The following is a 17,809-nucleotide window of genomic DNA, read 5'->3' as shown; positions in this document are numbered from 1 at the left end:
ACGAGGCGCAACTAAGAGAAGGTTGACTCGGTTGTGATGCACTCTGCTAGGACTTGCAGGAGCCAAGCTACCGGGGGAAAGGCGTACACTCCCTAGGTCTGAGCACTTGCCTTGACAGGAAGTCTGCCTCCAAATTTACATGCCCTGGAATGATAACCACTCTCAGCAAAAGAAACCTGATCTCTGCCTAGCACAGAATCTGACATGCCAACCTGAATAGGGGGCGTGAACGCAGACCACCTGATGATTGATTTAGGACAACACCGCAGTGCTGTCTATCCGTAGTAAGACATCTGGCTGTCTCAGGCTGTCCCTGAGGTGTGGGAGAAAGTGTTTTAATGCTAGAAACACAGCCCTCATCTCCAGGCAATTTATGTGCCACGAGAGATTGGGGCCCTCCCATAGACCCTGGGCAGGGTGGCCATCCAAGGCTGCTCCCCAGCCTGAAAGCGAGGAGTCCATTGAAAGAGTCCTGCAACAGTGACACAGCCCTAGAATGGGACCCAAGGCCAAGAACCCGGGTCTTTTCTACAAGCCCACAGCACCTAACCTGTATAACCCTTGTGGTGGAAATTCTATTCTATTAATCAAAGATAATAGTTCAAGTGAACTTTTCACTAAGTTGCAGAGAAGAACGCAGCAGAGTCCTGTGGAATATCAAACTTCTTTATTCAATACACTTGCAAGTGTGAAGTCAGTCTGTCCCAACCTAAGTCTGAACAGAGTGAGTTAATTGGATGTAAGGCAGTTCTCCTTTTATGCATGGAGCTATGTGTGTGCATGACTTCCTCTAATCTTGTATTAGCAAAGGCAGTGCAACGGTCTTGTCGTTGCACAAGCAGTGCAACGGTCGCTCCGATAGTCCCCGTTATTTCCACACACTTGCAGCCTGCAATGTTCTTGTTTCTTCAACCTAGTGTGCAACTGGAAACAGTTCAGTTCCCCTTTGTTACTTTTTTGCTGTTCCTAGTTTTTGGTGTGTGAGCGTATTGGTACAGAATGTTCAATGTTCAGTTTTGTTATTCACAACATTTTCTATTACATTTCCACCCTTTTGAATAACAAAAATGGACATAAAAATTGCTAAGGAAAAAACATTACTGCAATTACTGATCATGCATGCTTGTGCTAAAATGTGGTTTGAATAGGGCTTCTTAAGCAAGCATTAGCTAAAACAGTGATGACATAACAGAAAATGTCAGAAAAAAATTCTTCTAGTTGCCTGATATGCACGTTTCTGAGATGCAGACCTGGGCCATAGCTGTAAGGGTGTTGTCAAAAGTATCATTTCAAGGTGTCAGGGTGGTTTTTGTAGTAGACGTTGGGAACACCTTACTCACGTAACATGACTCATTAGTATGTTGCCTGGCCATCCAGTTGGCACATTTCCAGAATTTGTTGGCATGTGGATGAGACGATGCTGGGTCGCTCCATATGATCAGCAGTGCTGACAGGATCAAGAAGACTCTCATTTTCCTTTTATGGCACCCAGCACACTCTTTTCCCTTACCCCTAGTCACTGAGATTAACCCAACTTCTTGAGTCTACGTGCTGGCGCTTCAGGGCAAATATGTTTCCGTATTCTATTACACACCTGGCCCGCCCAGCAGACTATTGAGTGTCTCAGTAATCTAGTGCACGTCACGAGTGTCTATCGGTGGTGCCGTCCGTATGGGGCTTTAATGGATCCAGGACTCTGTGACCAGTGTGACCAGTAGGACTTGGAACGGTCCTCTCCACCTCAGGGGTGACCAGTTTTTCCTCCGGAAGGCCTTGACAACCTGCTTAGAAACAACAGCAAGAGCACGGCATAGCTTTTCACAGAATTTAATCATAGCATCATCACACATCATTGTCATGTCATGGGACATAGGGGTGTTATTCCCATGCTTGGAGCCTGCCAAAAAGAATTTCAAATGAGCTTAGGTTAGCAATTACATTGGCAATCCGGGGTCTTAACAGTATCTGGCCAATTTGTTTTCTAGAGTGCCATTGCCACACCTGATGCACTCAGGGATTCCTCACCTAAGAATGATTTTTGTAAACAGTGCTTTTGCTACAGCCGTGGAGTCTTGTTTCGCTGTTGGGAAAACCTCTACCCATTTAGAGAACATGTCGACTATTAATAGGCCTAATACCTTTTGCCTGCTGATGGAGTAAGGTCAATAAAATCCATCTGTAGGTATTAGACAGGTGCTTGTGGCTGTAATGGGATGCCTGGATGCACCTCCAATCCCCTTGTGTTTCTTACAGATTAAACATCGATCTAAAAAATTTTTTTAGAGTACTTTTGGAATCCCTGAGTCTACCAGGTCTTTATTATTTCACTGTACATCCCCCCTTTTGACACATGGTCTTTACCATGTGTCAACTTAACATAAAAAGACAACAACATTTTTGGTAAATCCGGTTTCCCTGAGGCCCATACCAAACACCTTGTTTTTGGACACTTCCCACCTTCCTCCAGCATTGTTTCTCCTCACGATCACTTATAACCTGTAATTCAGTGAGATTTAGGATAGAAGAAAACAGTGTAATTGTGTTGTTTGCCACTGCATCAGCTTTTCCATCACCTATGGAAATAGGATCGTTATTAAACGTTTACATATTGCAATTGCTTTTGAAAGTAGAATTGCATCCAAGAGGTCAGCCTTGGGCAACAAACTTCATTACAGTCATAACAATTATACTTCACAACCATCACACAATCATGAGGCTCCCCATCATGCTCTGTGGGAAGAAGTGTGGCAGGGTTAAGAATTGTACATCATTTAACAGTAGCATTCAGCATTATTAAAAGCACATTGTTATATCTTAACCATTGTGCAACCATAATATGTGCTATTTTTTTTTGTTTTAAAAGCAGTTGCGACACTGCATGTGGTATCGACTTAATTCGCTGTAGCCTACTGCTCTGAGACACAAGAAGAGCAAGTAGTCTTAGTGTCAGGGATGCCCAGTATCGTCTGTAATGTCTGTTTCAGTCATTCAAATGCAGCTTTTGCATTCTCAGTCACTTTGCTGTGTGCTTGTAGGCCTTGTCCATGAGCAATTGCGCTCAGTGGTGCCTCTAAAACAGCATAATTGGGTATAGATATCCTACAAAATAAACAAATGCCTAAAAAAAGACATGAACTGTTTTTTTGTTTTTTTCTTACCGGTTTTGGAATTTTCTGAATTGCCTCTATTCTACTTGACTCGAGTCGTTTACCTACTGCAGAAATTAAATGTTCTAAGAACTTCACTTCTTGTTGAACAAATTTCAAATTTGTCGTGGTAGCTTTTCGTCAAATTGATCCTCTCCGTGGCAACCAGCATAGCCATTGAACATCCTATGGAGCGGGCCGTCTGCTTTGTGACACGGAGCGCAAGGTCAGTGGCTCGGCGGAGCTCAGACACCCCCTGAGGTCCCAACACCTCGCCGCCATCAAGCTCTGCCTGCAGGTCAGCCTGGTAGACCTGCAAAACCACCATGGTGTGCAGGGCCACACCTGCTTGGGCTGCTGCCTTATAGGCCTTACCCACAAGAGCCGAAGTGGTCCTACTAGTCTTGGATGGAAGGGCAGGTTTCCTCCATGTGGGCGATGTAAGTGAGAGATAGCCCCAAGCGTCTCTTAACCCCAGGCATCACCCCATACCCATGGCCTTCAAGCTCTATTATCGCTGAATAGTCAGACATGGCTGGAGAAAATATACGTGCCAAAAATGGATTTCTCCAAGACCTCGATACCTCAGCATGGAGGTCTGGAAAAAATGACAGTTGCCTGCGTGAAGGTGGCCTGCCGCATGAAGTCAGAAAGCGGTCATCCAGCTTAGAACGGATGACACTATCTTCCTCTTCAGGCCAATCTAAATTCAACCTAGCCACAGCACGAGTCACCACCTCGAGGAGCTCCTTGAACGCCACTGATTGTGTCGGCTGTTCAGAGGTGGAAAGCCCCTCCCCCCCACATTGAGCTCCTCAGAGTCGGACGCAGAAAGCAGCATGCTCTCTTCCGGGTCGGGAGAAATCGCAGCGCGAGCTCCCGAAAGCAAAACCGAGGAAACAGAGTCAGGGGAGAGGGCAAGAGAAAGGGAAACACCGAGGAATGCCTTACAATGTACGCAGCCGGCTTCCTCAAGAGCTCGGCTCCTCTCCCAAACAAACAACGCAAAGCGAATGCGCGTCATTCCCCGTGATAAAGTGGGGGCACGGATGCACGCATCTCTTAAAATGCTTGGACTGTAATGTATTTTCCTAACTTTCCCTAAAATATATTTTTTTTCTCTCCCTGCAGTTGACAAACAGACAAACAACACACATACACAGCACGCTTCCTGAAGACAAAGTAAGCTGGAGCAGTGTGATGTAGATGCCCTTATATGGACTTACTGGCAAGTAATCACTTCAACATGTGTCCTTTCTGAGCCATTAAAATGACATGTGCACACACAGAGCTTCAGACAGAACTTCCTCAAAGAAGCATTCCCATAGCGTCAGCACTGATGCAGCCTCGAAAGGGAATCACACTTTCTGTCAGGACTTCTGCTTGGGCATTCTCTGCCAGAACATTAGAGGGCATTCTGTAATAATCACCTGGTTGTAATTGGTTTAATTATTATGTGTATTTATTTCCGCCACATTGCAGTTAGCTTTGACGGGTCCTCATTTTTTGTCTGCTTCCGTGTTTCGGTTCCCGTTTCCTGTATTTATTTATTGTGTTTTGTTAATAAAATCTCTGTTTTTATTTTGATATCCCTGCATTTGGGTCTTTTTGTCTGTGAAGACACCCCCGTTCTCTGACAGAAATAAATACACATAATAATTAAACTAATTACAACCAGGTGAGTATTACAAGACGTGACAGAAAACACACATGACAGAACGCCCCCTATTGTTCCGGCAGAGAAGGTCCAATTCCTGACACTCATACACTCATCTTTTCTCTCACACAAGTAAGAGACAATAAGTAATCTATGAATACATTTAACATAAGTTTGATTAGTTTTATTTCATATTTAAAGTATGTGTTCTGCCTCTGTTAGAGGCTGTGTGTAATTTTTGATGGATATTTGAATTTATATTTCTTTTTCTTTTTTTCTTTTGTGGTTGTTTGATGTTCAATGTGCTTTTCGTGTTCTATTCACCTTTGCCTGCCGCTTGTCTGTAATATGTATAGGAGGACTTTAATTTTGACGCGTAGCAGGTAGCAACGAGCATGGTGTATGTTTGTGTTGCATCCACATTGATCCTTCTTCAAAATGCTACAGAAGCACCGGTTGTGAGTTTATCTTGAATAGTTTCTCTATTGCACATAATATTAAAGTGTATGTTTACATTAATCACTTTATGATCGGAGATGTTTGCTGTTGCTGATTTGTGCTGGCGTGCTGCATTGGCAACTCATTTAATTTAAGATATCTGTTGTGTAGATTCTGTTCGCTACACTGTTGAGTATAATGCTATTTTGCATTTTAATAAGTTTATTTCTTTCATTTATTTGTTTACTCAGTTCATTGACCTGTGAGTTTGCCTGTAACTACAAGCTATCATTAAAGGAGCAAGGCGCTCATTTCCTGGCTCTTGAACAGAGTTTGGCTTGCTGTTTATTTATATTAACGCTTGATAGCAAAACATATAAAGAGAACAGTACAGTAAAAAACCATAGTGGAAACAGAAAAGTCATGGATCAACAGACACCAGAAGGATATACAGATGCAAGCATGGCAACTGATGCAAACAGTGTAAATGAAAAGGCACCTTCAGAGGTCAGATCAAAATGCACATCATTCAGCTCTCAATCTTCAGTCGTTTGCGCTGCCGTTAAAGCTAGAGCCTCAGCAGAAGCTGCACGTGCTAAGATGGCATTTGCACAAAAACAACTAGAAATGAGAAAAGTAAAAGCCAGGCTGGAACAGGAAAGAGCTATGGTGGAAGCAAATCTTGAAGCATTGGAAATGGAAAAAGAAGTTGCTGCTGCTATAGCAGAAGCTGATACGTTGGAATCAGCTGCAGCAGCGATGGAAAGTGATAGTCGTAGTAGAAAGAGCACACTCTCATCACACGTGATTTCAAGACGAACAAGGGAATATGTAGAACATCAGACCCTAGGGAGCTCTGAGTTTACCACTTTACCTCTGAATTTGTCATCCTGTTTAAAAGAATTGACTCCAAATTTGATCAAAAGGTCTCAGAACGTGAGCGCTGAAGGTGACAGCGACCTTAATGCAGTTCAAGAATGGAGTCGAATAAGTGATGGTGAACGTCTGCAGAACACAAGACGTCCATATTATCAATACGCTCTACCTCAATCCATTCCAAATGCAGCATCTAAAGTATCTCCAGGCCAAAATCGTGATCCACAAGAGTGTACGGTCCATTCAGATGTGCAGCATTCCTCTCAAAGCCAAGCAACGCCTATGTTGGACATTGCAAGATTCTTAGCACGTAGAAAACTAGTTGCAACAGGGCTTACCAAGTTTGATAACAATCCTTTAGGGCTTGGGAGTCTTCATTTGTTAATGTTACACAAGATTTACAGCTCTCAGCCAATGAAAAGTTAGATTTGTTAATCAAATGGCTAGGAAAGGAATCATCAGAGCATGTAAAAAGAATACGAGCCATTTATGTTACAGATCCTCAAGCTGCTCTTCAGATGTCTTGGATGAGACTTCAAGAATGTTACGCTACTCCAGAGGTAATTGAAAGTGCCTTATTTAAGCGATTGGACAACGTTCCACGTTTATCTCCAAAAGATACTGTGAAACTCAGGGAGCTTGCAGATTTGCTCACATAAATACTTGTCGCTAAAGGAGATGCATATTTACCTGGACTGGCTTATCTTGATACCCCTCGTGGTATTAATCCTATTGTAGAGAAGTTGCCAGCAAATCTACAAGAAACGTGGTTATTTGCAGGTTCACGATTCAAAGATGAAAACCGGATCAGTTTTCCCCCATTCTCATTCTTTCCCCATTTCATTTGTAGTGAAGCTAAAGCTAGGAATGACCCTAGTTTCAAGCCCATACTGTCATTAAAAATGAAAGACCCCTGTATAGACATGGTGATAGCAGAGTCCCTGTTTCAGTGCATAAAACAGATGTATACACAGAACCTGGAGAAGATTCTACAAATGTGAAGGAGACAAGTAAGGGAGACCTGACAAAGAGCTGCCCTCTCCATAACAAACCACATCCTCTGTCAAAATGTAGAGCCTTTAGAAAAATGATGTGGACTGAGCGCAGGAATCTTCTAAAAGAACACAGAAGATGTTTCGGGTGTTGCTCTCCAAGTCATATGGCCAGAGACTGTCTTGTGAGCTTAAAATGTGTAGACTGCGATTCTGATAAACATTGTACTGCCATGCATCCTGATCTAGCTCTGCCTTTCTCCACACCTGCAAAACAAGAACTGCATACAACACAACAGGACAAAGTTACAACAGAGGTAACTTCAAGGTGTACAGAAGTTTGTGGAGAAAATGCTCAAATGCGATCCTGTGCGAAAATTTCTGGTGCGTGTATTTCCTCATGAGCAACGGGAACAAGCAATCCTGATGTATGTCATAATTGATGACCAGAGCAACCGCTTGTTGGCTAAGGGAGAGTTCTTTCAGCTTTTTGATATCCAAGGTAACCCATTTCCTTATTTGCTAAGAACATGTGCTGGCTCCACAGAAATGTCTGGAAGAAAAGCAGTAGGCTTCCAAATAGAGACACTGGACGGTAAGACATGTCTTGATCTCCCACCACTGATTGAATGTAACGAGATAATGAGTAGCAGAACTGAAATTCCCACACCAGAGGTGGCTCTCGCTCATCCTCACTTGAAATCTGTGGCACAGTTCATCCCAAAGCTGGACCCCAATGCTCAGATCCTGATATTGCTAGGAAGAGACATGATCCATGTACACAAAGTGAGACAACAAATCAATGGACCTCAAAAAGCACCCTTTGCACAACGGCTGGACTTAGGCTGGGTGATTATAGGTGATGTTTGCATCGACAAAGCCCATATGCCAACAGTGAATGTTTTTAAAACTAACATCTTGGAAAATGGATGCCCCTCTCTTCTTACTCCATGCCAGAGCCACGTCAAAGTAAAAGAGAAATTGTGTTATAGCGGGGAGAACAAGTCTGTTGGTTTTCTTCATTCATTCAGTCATGTAACTCATCACGTGCAAGCTGAGGAAAAACTTGGACTCAATGTGTTTGAGAGAACCAAAAACGATGATAAACCAGCCATGTACTTTGAGGATGAAAACTTCATGGAGATTATGCAAACAGAGTTTCACCAAGACAAAGAGAAAAACTGGATTGCTCCTTTGCCATTCAGGTCACCCCGTCCATTACTCCCAAATAACCGTGACCAAGCATTGTCTCGCCTCAGCTCTTTGCGATGGACATTGGAAAGAAATCCTGTGACGAAGGAACAGTTTTCTACCTTCATGGAAAAACTCTTCCAGAACCATCATGCAGAAAGGGCACCACCTGTCCATAAAGATGAAGAATGTTGGTACTTACCCATCTTCGGAGTATACCATCCGCAAAAACCGGGACCGATACGGGTTGTATTTGATTCCAGCGCTCACCACCAAGGTATTTCTCTGAACAGTGTGCTCCTCTCTGGCCCTGACCTGAACAATTCTCTACTAGGTGTGCTTCTGAGATTTAGTAAATATCTTGTTGTGATCATGGCAGATATCCAACAAATGTTCTATGGTTTCCTGGTGAAGGAAGAGAACAGGAACTATTTAAGATTTTTCTGGTACAGAGACAATGACTTGAGCAAGGAAGTGGTAGAATACCGAATGAGAGTGCATGTTTTTGGGAACAGCCCTTCACCGGCAGTGGCCATATATGGCCTGAGGTTAGCTGCACAGCAAGGTGAACAAGAGTACGGAACTGACACTTCACACTTCGTCAATAGACATTTTTACGTGGACGACGGACTCATGTCTTTTCCCACAGAAATCGAAGCAATCAACCTGCTCAAGTGCACACAAGAATCGCTTTCTAAATCCAATCTCAAGCTCCATAAGATATCCTCAAACAAGGTTGAGGTCATGCAAGCATTCCCACCTGAAGATCTGGTGCTCTGGTCTCCAAGATCTCAGTTTTGATAGTGAATGCTGGCCCACACGAAGAAGAAGAAGAGGTTTTATTTATATAGCGCCTTTACATAGCTCAAGGTCGCTTTACATTTCACAAATACAGTACATTCAGACACTTACATATATACAACACATAATACATATAATTGCATTATCCAAAATGCTTGTTAAATAGATATGTTTTTAACTGGGACTTAAATGCACCCACAGATGTGATGTTTCGTAGTGTAGGAAACAAAGAAGCCTGGGTCTGTATTGGGACATAAAAACAGATACATTCACTTTCAAAGCCACAGCCAATGATCAGCTCTACACTCGTCGAGGGGTGCTCTCCATGGTGAAGAGCCTTTTCGATCCTTTAGGGCTGGTGGCACCAGTGACTATTCAGGGAAGAGCATTGGTACGTGAACTGGCTAAAGACGTGCATGACTGAGACACCAGCCTTCCTGAAGATAAAAGAAAAAAGTGGGAAGAATGGAAAACCTCACTTCAAAAGCTAAGTAACCTTCACATTAAACGTACATACCTACACCATTCACTTTCTAACATTTCATACACAGAGTTGTGTATCTTTTCAGATGCCTCGAACTGGGCCATATGGGCAGTGGCTTACCTTCGAGCTCTGACTGATGAAGACAAGGTCAAAGTGGGTTTTGTAATGAGCAAGGCCAAGCTGTCACCACGTTCTGAGCCAACTGTCCATCGCCTGGAGTTATGCGGTGCAGTGCTGGCTGTAGAGATGGCTGAACACATTCTCGACGAGCTGGACCACAAGCCGAATGCTGTGAGATTCTATTGTGATAGCAAGGTAGTTTTGGGCTATATCTGCAACGAGTCCAGACGCTTCTTTGTTTATGTGCACAACCGTGTTCAGCGAATACGTCAGTCAACCTCGCCAGATCAGTGGAATTATGTACCCACAGACCAGAATCCAGCTGATCTAGCAACAAGATCTGTAGTCGTTTCAAAGCTCAGCAGCACTATATGTAAAAGCTGTTTCCTTCCTTATTCATCAAGTGCGTTCTTACACGTCCAGTTCCATCAGCACAGCTCATACATGCAAGGGATGGCATCAGTGCAACAAAGTACGTACACCCGAAGAGCAGATAGCAGCAAAAAGACTAATACTTTTACATGTCCAGAAAGATGCGTATCCAGAAGAGTATGCTGCAATGCAGAGGAACGAACCAGTTCCACATTTAAGTGTGCTGCGGAATCTCGACATCCCTACATCAATGATGGTCTTTTGAGGGTTGGAGGACGTTTGAGGCATGCTTCTTTTGAGGCCGAAGTAAAGAATCCAGTCATCCTCTCTAAACAAAGCCACATCACCAAACTGCTTGTGAGTTACTACCACTCCAAAGTGCACCATCAAGGACGACAATTCACAGAAGGAGCAATTAGATCGGCTGGCTTGTGGATTGTAGGAGCAAAAAGGTTGATAAACCCCACCCTTCACTTTTGTGTGACATGCCGCAGACTCAGAGGAAAGTTGGAAGTCCAAAAGATGGTGGACCTCCCACCTGAGCGGCTTAGTATGTCTCCTCCATTCACGTACGTAGGGTTAGACGTTTTCGGTCCATGGACAGTGGTCACTCGACGCACCAGGGGTGGTGTGGCAGAGAACAAAAGGTGGGCAATACTCTTTACATGTATGAGCATACGAGCAGTCCACATTGAAGTCATAGAATCTATGACCTCTGCCAGTTGCATCAATGCTTTGCGAAGGTTTTTTGCAGTCAGAGGACCAGATAAACAGCTCAGATCAGACTGAGGAACCAACTATATTGGAGCTAGCCAAGAACTAGGCATGCAGCCAACAAAAGAGGATGAGACCAGTCTTCTGAAATATCTTCATGAGAGTGGCTGTACGTGGGAATTCAATCCTCCACATGCCTTTCATATGGGAGGAGCATGATCGGCATAACCCGTAGAATTCTAGATGGTATGCTATTGCAGGAAAAACATACTCACTTGACTCATGAGATACTTTGTACCTTGTTGGCAGAAGTATCAGCAATCATAAATGCTAGACCTCTGGTTCCTGTTTCATCGGATCCTAATGCTCCATGCGTGCTCACTCCGGCAATGCTTTTAACTCAGAAACCAGGAGTATTTTCCCCAAATGAGAATTACACTGGAAAAGACCTGTTGAAATGCCAATGGAAACGAGTCCAAGCGCTAGCTAACGAGTTCTGGAGCCGATGGCGAAAAGAATACATTAGTACACTCCTACCTCGACGCAAGTGGCATGAGGCTCACAGGAACATGCGAGTTGGAGATGTTGTGCTGTTGAAGCAAACTCAGTTGCCAAGGAATGACTGGCCTTTAGGCTTAATCACATCTGTCTTCCCGAGCAGTGATGGAAAGGTTCGCAAGGTAGAAGTCAAGACATCCGAAAATAGTAACATGAAAATATTCTTAAGGCCTATTTCTGAAGTGGTCTTAATGCTAGCCAAAGATGACTAAGCAGAAACAAGGATGGAACTGTTACAGTGGCATTAATAATGCCAAGTGTTCTGCCTCTGTTAGAGGCTGTGTGTAATTTGTGATGGATATTTGAATTTATATATATTTTTTTTCTTTTGTGGTTGTTTGATGTTCAATGTGCTTTTCGTGTTCTATTCACCTTTGCCTGCCGCTTGTCTGTAATATGAATAGGAGGACTTTTATTTTGACGTGTCTCTGCGAGTGCGACATGTTGGGTAACCAGGTAGCAACGAGCATGGTGTAGTGTACGCTGGGTGTATGTTTGTGTTGCATCCGCATTGATCCTTCTTCAAAATGCTACAGAAGCACCGGTTGTGAGTTTATCTTGAATGTTTTCTCTATTGCACATAATATTAAAGAGTATGTTTACATTAATCACTTTATGATCAGAGATGTTTGCTGTTGCTGATTTGTGCTGGCGTGCTGCATTGGCAACTCATTTAATTTGAGATATCTGTTGTGTAGATTCTGTTCGCTACACTGTTGAGTATAATGCTATTTTGCATTTTAATAAGTTTATTTCTTTCATTTATTTGCAGTTTTACTCGGTTCATTGACCTGTGAGTTTGCCTGTAACTACAAGCTATCATTAAAGGAGCAAGGCGCTCATTTCCTGGCTCTTGAACAGAGTTTGGCTTGCTGTTTATTTATATTAACGCTTGATAGCAAAACAGTAACAGTAAATAGAACAGTACAGTATGATCTACATTAACATGGGGAAAAAATAATACATGAAATAATGTAATTCAACACTGAATATTTCTGTTCCAGTTAATGTAAAGGAGCACAGGAAAACATATTATTTTATCCATATTATAATCTGAGCGTGTTTCAGCTCTTGTTTTACAGTTAAACAGTTTGACACATTGTCCTACTGGGTGTTGATGAAGTACAGAGTTCATGTGTTCACACATATAGACTGAGGTGTTAAGACTACTCTGTACACAGAACATGAACTGTGTTTAATCTCATGCTAACACACCCTGCTCTCTTTAAAAACATTTAAGAATTGTTCTAGTTTTTATAGTCTTTTAGAGAACCATTGTGTTGTGATCCACTTTTTTTTCAGCAGTAATTCAGCTGTGGTATTAAATACACAAGTACACAATACAAAAACATCACCAGTTAATGAAGTAAATGTCAGCAAAGATGCATGACTTGAACCAGCTAGCATAATTTCACACAGGATGTGCTGGGCATGTTAGCATCACAAGCTAAGCAGTTTCCTTTCTCGGTTTTAAGTCAGTAAATAAAAGCAGCGTTTTAATATACATGCTCTGAATGTAGCTGTCAATGTGAACCCACAGTTATAGCATAAAGAAGACGGAAATGTCTTTATAATAGAGGATATCATTCAGTCATGAAGCTGAATATTTATATTTTAATGTGAGTAAAGAAAAAGATTTTGTTTTCTCTCTTACCTTGTCTGAGTATTTGCTCTATTTCAGAAGAAGTGACTAATACCAAAACAACAGCAACACTTTACTCTCACTTGACACTTTAGCTTTTGCTCAGCATTTGGACATGAGAGACTTATCTTGCATCTTGCTTATCTTATCACTTTACTGGGGTATCTTATCACTTTACTGGGGTTTCTTCTGGGAACTCCGGTTCGCTCCCCCAGGATAACTGCTGTGGGTGTGTGATTGCATCCTGCAATTTGTTGCTACTCCATCCAGAGTGTCTCCTGCCTTGTGCCTGGGGATAAGCTGCAGGTTCATCATCACCCTGTGTAGGACAAGAGGGACAAAAATGGATGGAGGGTTTTTAATGTCCGTTCATTCATTCATTCATTCATTCATTTTCTACCGCTTATTCGAACTTCCTCTGATCTCAGGCATCATCGGACATCAAGGCAGTATACACCCTGGACGGAGTGCCAACCCATCGCAGGGCACACACACTCTCATTCACTCACACACACACACACACACTACTGACAATTATTTATAAAACTGTTCATATTGTGAAGCATGCATTTTAAAAATTTCTTTAGGTATTATGATATTATATTAAGTATATACGTATTGAGCAGTAGGGAGGTTTTCTGGAAGTGTTTCATTACATGTGTCAGGGAACTATACAGGAAGTGACACGTTACCCATGTAGTGTATGAGTATGTTGAGTGGTGGTTAGTACTAGGGGTGGCATGGTTCACAAAACCCACAGTTCGGTTCGTATCATGGTTTTCGGTTCTGTACGGTTCTTCTTGTTATTTTTTCTTTTAATCTTCAACACTCCAGAAATTTCCTTCAGCATTTGATATATAGCTTATATATTTGATTAGTAGCTTAATTATCCACAATTTAGGATATAGTATTAACATTTTTGTAATGTAATCATGCACTAACTGAATTTGACATGAATTTTAAGCACATTATTGGGACCATTTCTGAGTATAAGCTACAGTAGGTGAGATTTTGATACAGCAAGAGAGAAGACATTAATGATGACATGCTTTTCTATTATTTGGCAAAAAAAAAGGAGAATGTGTTGTTATCTCTACAGGAACTTGTGCCTTTTTAACACACAAAGACTGAAATTAACTTGCATTTATCAAACTGCCAACTTTTAGTGTAGCTAAAAGAAAAAAAAAGAAAAAGAGAGGAACTCTTACAAGATGTCTTTTAAACAAGTCAAAATATTTGAAACATAAATATATATTTACCACTACTGTGGAGTTGCCCATGGTGAGAGGCGGCGGGCTGGTGTGGGCTTGCTCATAGCCCCCCAGCTCAGCAACCATGTGTTGAAGTTCACCCCGGTGAACGAGAGGGTCATTTCCCTGCGCCTTCGGGTCGGGGATAGGTCTCTCATGGTCATTTGTGCTTATGGGCCAAATGGCAGTGTAGAGTACCCGACCTTCTTGGCGTGTCTGGAAGGGGTGCTGGAAAGTGCTCCAACCGGGGACTCCGTCGTTCTACTGGGGGACTTCAACGCTCACGTGGGCAGTGACAGTGAGACCTGGAGGGGCGTGATTGGGAGGAATGGCCGGTCGGAAGTCGATGATCGACTTTGTGGTTGTTTCATCTGACCTCCGGCCGTATGTCTTGGACACTCGGGTAAAGAGAGGGGCGGAGCTGTAAACTGATCACCACCTGGTGGTGAGTTGGATCCGATGGCGGGGGAGGAAGTTGGACAGACTTGGCAGACAAAAACGCACTGTGAGGGTCTGCTGGGAACGTTTGACAGAGTCTCCGGTCAGAGAGATCTTCAACTCCCACCTCCGGCAGAGCTTCAATCAGATCCCGAGGGAGGTTGAAGACATTGAGTCCGAGTGGACCATGTTCTCCACCACCATTGTCGACACGGCCGCTCGGAGCTGTGGCCGTAAGGTCTCCGGTGCCTGTCGTGGTGGCAATCCCCGAACCCGGTGGTGGAACCCCGGAAGTAAGGGATGCCGTCAAGCTGAAGAAGGAGTCCTATCAAGCCTGGTTGGCTCGGGGGACTCCGGAGGCAGCTGATAGGTACCGAAAGGCCAAGCGAGCTTCAGCCCGGGTTGTTACGGAGGCAAAAACTCGGGTCTGGGAGGAGTTCGGTGAGGCCATGGAGAAGGACTACCGGTTGGCCTCGAAGAAATTCTGGCAAACCCTCCGGCGCCTCAGGAGGGGGATGCAGTGCCCTGCTCACACTGTTTGGAGTGGGAATCTGCTGACTTCGACTGGGGACATCCTCGGACGGTGGAAGGAATACTTCGAGGATCTCCTCAACCCCACCGACATGTCTTCCACTGAGGAAGCAGAGGGCGGGGGCTCAGTTGTGGACTCGTCGATTCCCCAAGCTGAGGTCACTGAGGTAGTTGAGAAGCTCCTCAGTGGCAAGGCACTGGGGTAGATGAGATCCACCCTGAGTACCTCAAGTCTCTGGATGTTGTGGGGCTGTCTTGGTTGACACGCCTCTGGAACATCGCATGGAGGTTGGGGACAGTGCCTCTAGACTGGCAGACTGGGGTGGTGGTCCCTCTGTTTAAGAAGGGGGACCGGAGGATGTGTTCCAACTATAGGGGGATCACACTCCTCAGCCTCCCCGGAAAAGTCTATGCCAGGGTACTGGAGAGGAGAATTGGGCCGATAGTCGAACCTCGGATTCAGGAGGAACAATGCGGGTTTCGTCCCGGTCGTGGAACACTGGACCATCTCTATACCCTCGCCAGGTTGCTGGAGGGTTCATGAGAGTTTGCCCAACCAGTTCACATGTGTTTTGTGGATTTGGAGAAAGCTTTCGACTGTGTCCCTCATGGCGACCTGTGAGGGGTGCTCTGGGAGTATGGGGTCCGGGGCCCTCTGTTAAGGGCTGTCCGGTCCCTATATGACCAGAGCAGGAGTTTGGTTTGCATTGCCGGCAGTAAGTCAGACTTATTCCCGGTGCATGTTGGACTCCGGCAGTGCTGCCCTTTGTCACTGATCCTGTTCATTACTTATATGGACAGGATTTCTAGGCGCAGTATGGGGCCGGAGGGGGTCCGGTTTGGGGACCACAGGATTTCGTCTCTGCTTTTTGCAGATGATGTTGTCCTGTTGGCTTCCTCAAACCAGGACCTTCAGCGTGCACTGGGACGGTTTGCAGCCGAGTGTGAAGCGGCGGGGATGAGAATCAGCACCTCCAAGTCCGAGGCCATGGTTCTCAGTCGGAAAAGGGTGGCTTGCCCCCTTCAGGTTGGTGGAGAGCTCCTGCCTCAAGTGGATGAGTTTAAGTATCTTGGGGTATCGTTTACGAGTGAGGAAAGGATGGAGCGGGAGATCGACAGGCGGATTGGTGTATCTTCTGCAGTGATGCGGTCGATATACCGATCTGTTGTGGTGAAGAAAGAGCTGAGCCACAAGGCAAAGCTCTCTATTTACCGGTCGATCTACGTTCCAACCCTCACCTATGGTCATGAGCTTTGGGTCATGACCGAAAGGATGAGATCCCGGATACAGGCGGCCGAAATGAGTTTCCTCCGCAGGGTGGCTGGGCGCTCCCTTAGAGATAGGGTGAGGAGCTCGGTCACTCGGGAGGAGCTCAGAGTAGAGCCACCGCTCCTCCACATCAGCTGAGGTGGCTTGGGCATCTGTTTCGGATGCCTCCTGGACGCCTCCCTGGGGAGGTGTTCCGGGCATGTCCAACCGGGAGGAGGCCCTGGGGAAGACCTAGGACACGCTGGAGGGACTATGTCTCTCGGCTGGCCTGGGAACGCCTCGGTATTCCCCCGGAAGAGCTGGAGGAAGTGTCTGGGGAGAGGGAAGTCTGGGCATCCCTGCTTAGACTGCTGCCCCCGCGACCCGGCCCCGGATAAGCAGTAGAAGAAGAAGATAAATATATATAAAAGTAAAACATGAATATATGCTTGCACACACTCACAGTTCTATCTACTGTTTTATTTCCGTTGTCATCATAAGTAACATGAAATCCAAAATGTTCCCACACGCCGGATTTGAACGACGCGGCGCATCCACCAACTCCAGGCAGCCTTCATTATCTCCTCCACTTGCCATTTCTGCAGCACTCCTTAATCAACTTTTACTGTCTATATGTACTGTATGATCGCACGAAACTGTCTGAGGCAAAACTGAGCACAGTGCTACATTGCGCATGTGTCGAAAAGTGCAACGCACACACGAACCGAACCGAGACAAGCGAACCGAACGGTTCGGGTGTTTTTTCATGTACTGTGCCACCCCTAGTTAGTACATCTACTAATATGCTAATTAACGATGTAAATTGTTTGACATACAGCTCACAAGAGCTTCACTCTTAGTCTGATAGAAGTGACAGAAGGCCTCGACTGCACTACAAAGAACAAGATTTGTGATGCTATTTCAGCAGAGTTTTGATCCACATGGTGATGTCATTGCATTGCAAAAGATCTCAGAATACAAACAAAAACATTAATGTCTGTTCCATCGGTTCACATAATGTCAAGGTCTTCACTTTATGACCATCACAAGCCATTATGGGCTTTAATCTTCAACAAGGATGCATTGATTATTGAAAGTCAAGGCTTTGCTTTAATCACTGGAGCACATCTAGTTTCAGACTGGTACATTTTACAAACTATTATATAGTCAAACTCTCTATAGACTGAGAGGAAAAACAAAGACGTGACATCACAGTTACATTGCAGTACACAACTCCACTGGTCATTAGTTTAGTATCAGAAACATGTTTTCTGTTCTTTTGTTTCTGTTACATTGACAGCAGCTGTTGTAACAACGACACACAACACTTCACACAGACTTCCTGAGTGA

General features: G+C 44.3%; 1 protein-coding gene across 2 annotated transcripts in view; it reads right to left on the bottom strand.

Moving 5' to 3' along the window:
• LOC113661138 (CMRF35-like molecule 8) overlaps positions 1-17,809 on the bottom strand; it is a 256,058-nt gene that overhangs the window by 35,995 nt on the left and 202,254 nt on the right. The window lies entirely within an intron of this gene.

This window comes from Tachysurus fulvidraco, chromosome 18, assembly GCF_022655615.1.
Source record: "Tachysurus fulvidraco isolate hzauxx_2018 chromosome 18, HZAU_PFXX_2.0, whole genome shotgun sequence".
Lineage (NCBI taxonomy): Eukaryota > Metazoa > Chordata > Actinopteri > Siluriformes > Bagridae > Tachysurus > Tachysurus fulvidraco.
This window is presented reverse-complemented; position numbering and strand designations above follow the sequence as displayed.